This window comes from Chrysochloris asiatica, unplaced genomic scaffold (assembly GCF_000296735.1).
Source record: "Chrysochloris asiatica unplaced genomic scaffold, ChrAsi1.0 scaffold00040, whole genome shotgun sequence".
NCBI lineage: Eukaryota > Metazoa > Chordata > Mammalia > Afrosoricida > Chrysochloridae > Chrysochloris > Chrysochloris asiatica.
Genome location: NW_006408558.1, coordinates 7,352,410 through 7,363,232, shown reverse-complemented (window position 1 = coordinate 7,363,232; position 10,823 = coordinate 7,352,410). Strand labels below are relative to the sequence as shown.

At 37.9% G+C, this 10,823-nt stretch overlaps 1 pseudogene; it reads right to left on the bottom strand.

Moving 5' to 3' along the window:
• Positions 1-7,465: 7,465 nt before the first annotated feature.
• LOC102824060 overlaps positions 7,466-10,823 on the bottom strand; it is a 99,020-nt pseudogene continuing 95,662 nt past the window's right edge.

Below are 10,823 nucleotides of genomic sequence, written 5' to 3'. Positions count from 1 at the left end.
TCCAGTGCATTAACCCACAGCACCACACCAGGATTTCTACATTAGATATAGAGCTAGAGATATGAAAGAATTTCAATTAACAAATGTAGATGAAATGGGGGACATGGAAAATTACCATGAGAACACCATAGGAATATTTGTTTAGGAAAGATCATCTAATGACTAATAAAAATAATAAAGTGAAAGTCTGAGGACAAACAAAATACTCAAATAGTCTCAAAGTACCTCAGCACAAAATATTTATTAATTATGAGAGAAAAAGTTGTAATTTTATAGTAAAGAAATCTACACAGGAACCAAGAAAGCAAGGTCAACATCATCTGTAAAGACACAGCCTTACTATGTACTTCTTAGATGATACACAGAAGGCATGTCACTCTTGAGGTGTTCTTCCTATAAATGTGCGGCCTGAAACTAAATATAAATCCAAATTAAAGGATAGTCTGCAACTGGAAATGGTCTCAGAGATATCCATCCGACATCAATAACTTTCTAAGATTCACTTGAGTTTTCCAAGTGGACTAGGATAATGGCTGCAAATACCACTAATGATTTCCTTCTTTTTCTGAAAGTTAGATGTTGCTATACCTATTTCACTTGTTGTTGTTGTTGTTATGTGCCATAGAGTCGGTTCTGACTCATAGTGACCCTGTACAGGGTTTCCAAGGCTGTAAATCTTTTATGGGAGCAGAAAGCCTCATCTTTCTCCCGCGGAACACCTGGTAGTTTCTAACTGCCGACCAAAAAAACAAAAACTTCTAAAACATTACTAAATAGTTTAGTAAATTTGGGTATATAAATGGCTTTGACTTTACTTAACTGAAATCCCAAATAAAGGTAGCTTTAGCAAGATGAGGGTCATCTATGATTCAGAATTAACTCAAGGACACTTAACAAAAACAATAAAACTCATTAGCCCACATCACTAAACATTAAAATAAGGTTATTACAGGACTGGTTAATGTATCCTTGCAATTCCATTTAAAAATCCAGATTCTCCAGAAACAGAGGACTCCAGGACCATCAAGGGAGAAGAGCACAAGTGGAATGCAGGACCCTATGCAGAGAAACAGCAACACCAGAAATAGAGGCAGAGATGGGGACATGGAGAGAGAGAGAGCAGCTGAAGACTCTAGACTCAGGGAAAGAGAAAGACTGAGTGCTGGCAGCCAGGAATGGGCTTGCAGAACATACACTTTGGTGGTTTAAATGATTATAATTCCTGAGTGTTTTTGTGTACATCCTCCCCCGCCCCCCCCCAAAAAAAAAAAACAAAAAAAACAGAGGGAATAGAAGTGAATACTGTTGAATGATGATGCACGGAGGACATTATAATCATTGCAATGAAATAATGGTGTAAAATCAATGTTCTCACATGTAAACTATCACAATAAGAACTTGAAGGAAAAAAAAAAAATCCAGGTTCTTTCTATCTTTACTCTCTGTCATCCTTAGGAGTTTAGACACACAAAAACACAGTGGTTGTAAAAAGGCTTCTGCTCGTTCAGGGATCACATTCTCAAACGAAAGCATACTGTAATACTATAGTCTGATTGGAATCCTGGTGTGGTGATGTGGGAAAAGCACTGGACTGCTAACCACAAGATTGGTGGCTCAAACCCACCAGCAGCTTCTCAGAAACTCTATACAGGATCACTATAAGTTGGAACCAACTTGAGGGCACTTAACAATTGTACCCAGAATAGAGAGACTTTATTGCCTCAGTCTTGACCCATTTTGTCAAAAGACCCACAATAAACATCTTTTCACGTATCCATTTCAGAAAATTATCTTAAGCCATTTCCTAAAGCAGTCTTTGCAAAGGTGAAAAGCATTTCACTGGGATTGGCTTAAACTAGTCAAGACAGCCAGAATGCCCCTTATAAAGAAGCAAGGAATGATCTCTAGAAGCAAGAATGACAAAACTTTGCCTCACAAACTTTGAACACGCTGTTAGAAGGTACCCATCCCTGGGAAATTAGAGGGTCAGTGAAGAAAAGGAAGACCTCCAATGAGATGGGCTGACACAGCAGCTGGAGCAAGTAGTTCGAATTTAACAATTGTGCGGATGGTGCAGGTTTGGTAGGTGTTTCCTTCTGTTGTGTATAGTGTCATTGTGAGTCCGAGTTGACCCAATGGCATCTGCCAACAGTCAAGACAAACCCTCTGGGGCAGGGGGAGGGGAGCCCAGTGTCTCAAAGAGCACATGGCCATTTGGTGCCTGAATCACACTGAGGTTCTGTCAGCAGGATGAAGAAGGTTAGAGCTCTTGAGTAGGAATCTACCAGCTGCTAGAAAGGGTATTATTCTTTTTATTATTATTTAACTGTAAAGGAAATGTTATAATGTTCCTTGTGAGGAATAATGCAACTTTGGGTGGAGATGTTCCTTATAAAATTACTGTGTATTAAATTGTGTTCACCTCTTCTCCAAAATATGTGTTGTAAATCCTAACCTTTATGCTTGTGTTTATAATCCTATTTGGATTATAAGTCTTGGAACCTCTAATAGTTCTTAGGCTGTTAAAGGTTTGTTGTTGTTGTTATGTGCCGTGAATCTGTAAGTTCTTTTTATCCTAAATTCATGCATTCATGAAGGCATATAAGTAAGAGATCTTATATGTATACAAAGTGTTGCCTTATAATTTTTCTCTCTGGTTATAGCCTACTTTTCATTCTTAAATTTGGGTATTTACATTTTCTCTTAGGAGCTCTGGTAGCGTAGTGGTTACAAATTGGGCTGCTAACCTCACGGTCAGCATTTTGAAACTACCAGCTGTTCCGTGGGAGAAACTATGAGGTTTTCTGCTCCTGTAAAGATTCATAACCTCAGAAACCCTGTACAGAGTCGCTATGAATCAGAACCAACTCCACGGCACATAATAACAACAACAACATTTTCTCTAGACCTCAAAAATAGTTTTCAGGCATCACAGTCTCTAATCAACACATACTGTAATACCATAGCCAGAATGGAATCCTGAAAACTAATTTTTCGTTTTATTGAACCAAAGTTTGGAATGTGTTTTCTAAACCATTAGCTGTAAAATTTCTTTCTTTTTCTTCTTAGTGTGGCTTTTTTGTTCACATTCAAATTCTACCATTGATATTTTGTTTGCATATTTCTATTCAGCGTAGTGTAATGTTAGCACTCAAGGGTCTGAATCAGGGTCAATTAGATCACTGTTGTTAAGTACCTTCCAGTCTGTTCGGACTCTGTAAAGGTTTAAATCTTCATGAGAGCAGAAAGCTTCATCTTTCTCCTTTGGAGTGGCTGTCAGGCCCCAACCATTGACCCTGTAGTTCACAGTCCAGTGCTTAGCATCATATGGAACCACTGGGATCCAAACAGATCATTAGTCATATATTATAATTTCAATCACATTATGATTGCATTCTAGGTATTCCATTATTGAATATAGCATCACCATCTTATTGCTTTCTATTAATTATAAAATTTCAAACAATGTAGAAATATGTAACAAAAATAATAAGTCTTTTCCTCTCACCTCTCCCAAAACCCACTTTCCACGGTTAATGATTGCAAATAATCAGTTTATTCATTCAAACATTGTTATATTCACATACACTGCATAAAACAAAAAGCTATAAATTCCTGTGCTTGTATCTTTGCCAATAAGTGCAATTATTTCTCTATAATAGATTCCAGACAGTGGGTTTCCTAGGACAAGGGTTATATACATGTTTAATTTTGATAAGTACTCTTAAATTGCACTCCAGGGAAGTTGATATTAAATCACACAATGGTGTATATTCATGCCCACTTTCCTACACCCTGACCAAGCTAGATAGAATCAACATTTGAATTTATAATTTGATCTCGGTGGTATTTAGCAGACACATTTTGATTTCTAAGAGACAGAGTTTGTTTATGTGGATTGTTGGCAGTGATTATTTAACATTTTATTATTTTCTTTTTCAAAATGTAGTTGCAACAATTCAATATGAGAATGTGGTTGATACAATCTTTATTTTCAAATTTTATTGTAGTTGGTGTGGCACTGTGGGTTGATGAGCCAGACTGCAAAGCTGTTTGAATTGTCAGGTCGGCTGTTCAAGCTCACCAGCTGCTCCTCGGAAACCCTATACAGGGTTGCTATGGGTCAGAACCAACTTGAGGCCACTTAACAACAATAACATGGAGCATGTATAGAGTGCTGGTATGTCGTTGCAGGATCATGCATTGGACTTTAAAGTCAGTTTGAACTGGGTTCAGACCCACCAGTCACTCCTTGTAAACCTTAGATAGGGTCACCATGAGTCAGAACCTACTAGACATCATGTAACAATAACAACATGGAACATGTATCAGTAAAATATGCCTTGAGTTCCTAAAAAGATGAAACATTCTCTCCATATAACACTTGAATGTGTTCAAAAGTGTTGTATTACTATCATATTGTTTGGGTTCTGAATATATCATAATTAGTGTCTGCATTGTACCTTGTTGTTTAGTACAGTTGAGTTGGTTCTGACTCACAGTGACCCTATGAACAACAGAATGAAACACTGCCCAGTCCTGCACCATCCTTACAATTGTTACATTTATCCTTACTGTGACAGTCACCGCGTCAATCCATCTTGTCGGGTCATTCTCCTTTTCACCGACCCGCCATTTTACCAAGCAAGATGTCTTTCTTCAGGAACTGGTCTCCCTTGATAATATGTCCAGAGTACTACTATTGATAAAGTTTTCATCTTCCAACACTAAATCTGAGAGTGCTCTACTATTGTTCATAAGGTTTTCAGTGCCTAACCATTCAGAAGCGGTCTGCCTCTCCTTCATCCTAGTCTGTCTTAGTCTGGAAGCTCCACTGAAATCTGTTAGCCATGGGAGATCCTGCTGGTATTTAAAATAACAGTGACGTAGCTTCCAGCATCACAGCAACATACAAGCCATTACAGTAGGACAAACTGACAGACGAGTGCTGGTCATGCTTTCAGTTTCTCCATTCTGACTTCTAAGGAACAGTCTGGATGTACCGCTCCCAAGACAGATTTGTTTGTTTTTCTGACATTCCATGGTATTTTCAAAATTCTTTGACAACACCATAATTCAAATACATCAAATCTTCTACAGTGTTCCTTATTCATTGTCCATTTTTCACCTGCATATAAGACGGTTGGAAATATCATGTTTGGGCAGGACTTTGGACTTAGTTCTAAAAATGACATATTTTCTCTTTAACACTTTAAAGAAATCTTGTGCCATCCATTTGCATTCATTTGATTTCTTGACTGCTGCTTCTTCTATATGCATTGATTGAGGACCCAAGCAAATGAAGTCTTCAGCAACTTTAGTCCTTTCTTGATGCATCGTATTTATTGGTTCAGTTGTACAGATTGTTTTTTTCTTTACACTGAGGTGTGTGACACAGTGATTTCATGTCTCTTCTAACCATAGTCTTTGTAAACAACATTTGTGCCCTGATGGGTCTGGGTAAAAGAAGATGAGAGAAGATGCTGACTGGATTATGATTCTGTTGTGAGTGGTTAACAGGGTTAACTATAATTGTTAAATCCTGAAACTCCAACAAGTCAAGCATGAGCCATATTAGAAGCACAGGGCAGATGCTGGGGAGAGGAGAGGGGAGCAAGGAAAGCACTACCATCAGGAAGTGAAGAAAGAACCAGGACTGGAGCACATCATTTGGACCCTGAGATCTCTGCACATTGAACCTCCTTAACCCTGAATTGTAACCTGTTAATGGAGTTCTGGTGTGGAGCTGTGGGTTAATGCACCAGACTGCAAAGCCATTTGAACTGCAAGGTGGGCTGTTCAAGCTCACCAGCTGCTCCTTGGAAATCCTATACAGGGTCACTATGGGTCGGTACTAACTCAATGGTACTTAACAACAACAACAAAAAAATGTCCCTAATAAACTCCATAACTGCGAATACGGTGTCTGAGTTTCAAGTGGGCCACTGCAATAGATTATTGAAACCAATAGAGAAGCAGAGAGTGCTATAGGAAGGATGTTTGGTGGCATAATGTTTGTAAAGGTGCAATTCATACTGAAAACTGTAGTTTTTGATCTTCATCAGTATTTCAAATCTTCATCACCTCTAACAAGCAAGCTTGTGACATTTGCATACTGCAGGTTGTTAAACAGTTCCTGCAATCCTGATGCCACATTTTTTTTCATATAGTCCAGTTTCTTAGATTATTTGCTCAGTAGGTAAATTGAATACGTATAGTGAAAGAATACAACCTTGGCGCACACCTTACCTGATTTTAAGCCATTCAATATCCCCATGTTATGTTCTAATGACTGCCTTTTGGTCAATGTTCCAATAAAGTGCTCTGGAATTCTCATTCTTCACACTGTTACGCACAGTTTGTTATGATCTACACAGCCAAATGCCTCTACATAGTCAATAAAGCACAAGTAAACATCTTTCTAGTATTCTCTGCTTTTAAACAAGATCCATCTGATGTCAGCAATGACATCCTATTCTGAATTCAGCTTGAATTTCCAGCAGCTCCCTGTTGATGTACTGCTGAAACCATTTTGAGTTATCTTCAGTAAAATTTTACTGGCATGTGATATTAATGATATTGTTAGATGATTTCCAAATTCCATTTAATCACCTTTCTTTGGATTGGCCACAAATATGGATCTCTTCCAATTGTTTGGCCAGGTAGCTGTCTTCCACATTTCTTGGCATAGATAGAGTGCTGATACAGTTTGTTGAAACATTTCAATTCATATGTTTTCAATTCCTGTAGCTTTGTTTTTTGACAGTGACCCTAACAGGGTAGCTTGGACGTCTTCCTTCGGTACCACTCATTCTTGATCATATACTACCGCTTGAAATGGTTGCACACCAACTGTTTCTTTTTGATACCGTAACTCTGTATACCTTCCATCTTCTTCTTATTTATTTATTTTTTTGCAATACAAATAGAAGTTTATTTTACAAAATTAAGGCCTTCATATTTCACAACCCAGTAACGCTAAAGTTGTTGTTGTTAAGTGCCGTTGAGTCAATCCCAACTCATAGCAACCCTGTATAGGGTTTCCAACTAGCAGCTGGTGAGTTTGAACCACCGACCTTGCCGTTCAAATGACTTTGCAGTCTGATGCATTAACCCACAGCGCCACACCAGAACTCCAAGGCTAAAGAAAGACTAGGTAATTAAATAAGTCTCTGACAGCATAGTGGTTAGGAATTGGGCTGCGAAACTCAAAGTTAGCAGTTCAAAACTATCAGCTGTTCCACGGAAGAAAGATGAGGCTTTCTGCTCCCATAAAGATTTACAGCCTTGGAAACCCTGTTAGGGTCACTATAAGTCGGAATCAACTCCACGGCACATAACCACCACCACAAGAGCTTTACTTTCACTGTCCTCCTGTGCCCTACAATAAAATGGCCTGACCAAGAGTTATCAAAGCAAACATTATAAATAAAGTAGAGTCCTTTGAAGAAGACAATCCCAAATATTATCTCTTGGCATAAGTGATCTTCCTGGCATGGGATGGTGTGATTTTAAATCCTTGTAAAGCATCTCTGGCAGCTCCTGCCTGCCCATCATTTTCCAATTCAACAAAAGCAATGCCATGCCTCCCAGGTTCCATGCACACTTCCTTTAAACCAGGGAACTGATACACAGTATGAATAACATCAACTCATTTGTCTCTTCTGGTAAATTATTAAGGAATAAAATGTAGTTTGGAGGGTAATCAGGAACGCGAGGACTTAGCTTTGAGTTTCCTTGGGAGTCAGCTGAACTTGGTATTCTCTGACCAGGCTTTTTGCCTGTGGTTGTTGAAGTTTGTTCCAACGTTTTGGCCTTTTCTTTTCTTTGTTCCTCTCTTTGTCAGCAAAAGTGCCATGCATTTTAGAAATTATATCAGAACCTGGTTTTGCATACTGGATTCACATTGGTTTCCCACAGAATGAAAAACCATGTAACTATCTCAAGACATTTGTGGATGAGCCTAGTTCTTTAAGTGTAACAAAGTCTGTCCCTTCATCTTCATAGTCTTTAAAGCCACAACATCTACCATATGGCCAAACTGAGTAAACAGAATGTATAAGGAGCTCTTCAGTTCTTTTTTAATTTTGTCATTTTCATATTGTTGATATAAATTGTATGAATTGGTCTAATGCCTATGTTTTTGGTTAAATCATTCACAGGACAAAGACCTAGGATCACTTTCCATAAAGAATAGCCAAGAAAATCCTGTGGGACAGTTCTATTCAGTCACATGGGGTTGCTGGGAGTCAGAATTGACTTGACGACATGCAAAAACATGTTTTATAAATGAATCCCCAGGAAGTGCAAATGATTAATTGCTCCACTTCTAGCTGAAAGGTTGGTAGTTTGGGCACACCCAAAGAGTGGAAGATGTTGATGTTGTTAAGTGTCGTTGAGTAGTCGATAGAATGGAAATAGGAACAACAGGGTGGAAGCGGGATAACCGTTGTTGCATGGAGGGAATTTCAATCATTGAGATGAAATAAAGTGTATGATTTGTTGAATGTAAACCTGATGGTCTTGTTTGTAAATCTTCACTCATTCCACAATAAAAACTTAAAAAAGAAAAAATTAGCCACTGAGAGCCCTATGAAATATAGTTCTATCTTGACACTCTTAGGGTCTCCATGAGTATCAATCAACTGTACAGAAACTGATATGGTATGGTATATTATATAAATACATTAGGGTGACTTATAAAGAAATAGTATATATAGCAAGATAAATTAAATCTGGAATAGAGAAGCAAACTAATGCTGTTTTCTTCCAGTCACAGGTGAGGTGTGTGAGCCAATACTGGTCTTGAAGCTAGAGGTAAGCTACACTTTATATTTTCTAGTAACCATCCTGAAAACAATAAATATGACTATTATGTTGGCATTGCAGGATAAACACTGGACTGTTAACCTCAAGGTCAGCAGTTTAAACCCACCAGCCTCTCTGTGGGAGAAAGATGAGACATTCTGCTCCCTGAAAGATTTATAGCCTCAGAAACCATATACAGGGTCACTATGAGTCAAAATGGACTCCCTGACAGTGGAGCCTGAGAGTATTGTGTGACCCACAAACATTTACTAAGGTGAGGCTAACTGCTTGTTGTTGTTAAGTGCTATCAAGTCTGTTCCCAACTCATAGCAACTCTGTAAAGGGTTCCAGACGAGTGGCTGGTGGGTTTGAATCACTAACCTTGTGGTTAGCAATCCAGTACTTAACTTACAGTGCCACACCAGGACTAGTACTGGAATTGTTCCAATAAGCCCTCATAGAAACAAAGAATGGAAGAAAAGAGAAATAAAAATAATACAAAAAGGTTAATACTGAATACCTATTAGAGCAAGTTTATACATTCTAAACATGATATTCTCATTTTCTTCTGAGTTGTCTATGGGTCCAACCACAAACAGCACCTTCTTGTCAGTCAATGATAGTTGTACAGTATTAACTACAATCTCTAACACCACTCAATCGGCCGATATTAGCTATATTTAATCTTGATTAAAATCCATCTCAGAAATATCAGTGCTGTTCTATAGCTAAAGTCAAAACTATTGTTTCCCTTCAAAGACTTAGTTATATGAGTGTATTCCCATTGGGCACCAAAGAAGAGAATATCTAAAAGATCATGCTATGTTTTTCATAATTACCTATGCATAAGACAGTATTGCAGAAAAACACAGCTATTTTAACAAGTTAGACTGCAATGAAAATGTAACATCTGCAATCACACTCTAATTGTATAACTGAACAAGTCACTCCACCTTTCTGAATTTCAATTATTTCCACATTAAAGGAAAAAGATGTAGAGTAGGCGATCTTTAAGATCTCTACTGTTTTCACATTTTATACTTACTTTCTTTGTTTATATTGTCTTAATTCAATCATGCAAATATCGTACTTTGAAACAAACATATATTGCTTTGTATTATTCTAAAGTTATGTTGATTATAGAAAAAATAAAGGCATAAACAGAAAACAACCATAAATTTGATTATCTGTTTATTAAAATTGTTTTGTATTTCTTTATGACTTTTCTTATTGTTCTTCATAATTTAAATCATATTTACATATAATTTTGAATCATGTTTCTTTAGTGTAATATGGAGGCCTCGTATAACACTGTAGGATAAGCACTGAACTGCTATCCACAAGGTTAAGTGACAACAACAACAACATAGTTAAATATAAGAAATCTGGAATTACATGTCACTCATCATTTCATTGGATTCCTGGTGTGGTGCTGTAGGATAAGCTCTGGACTGCTACCCACAAGGTCAGCAATTCAAACCTACCAACTGCTCCTTGGAAACCCTATATAGGGTTACTATGAGTCGAAACTGATTTGACGGCAATTAAGAATAAAAACATCATCTCATAGCAACACACAGTGACCCTATAGGGCATGGGATTTCCAAGACTGCAATCTTTAAGAAACAGGACTACCACATCTTCCCCCTGTAGAGTGACTGGTAGGTTCAAGCCAATGACCTCTCAGCTGAGCACTTAACCATTGTGTCAAGGGTTGCTATCCGTCAGAATAAACTCAATGGTAGGGAGTTACACGTGATTAAAATCTTTATGTGCATCACTTACTATTTTATTACTATTCAATTGCATGGATTGAATTGTGTTCCCCCAAAGTATGTGTCAACTTGTTTAGGTCTGTACAATCAGCACTGGATTTCTAATTGCAAGTTTGGTGGTTCAAACCCACCACCTATTCCTCAGAAACCCTATACAGGGTCACTGTGAGTCAGAACAGACTCAAGGGCACTTAACAACAAGAAGATAATGTTAATGTGGCTGGCTTAGACACAGGTTAG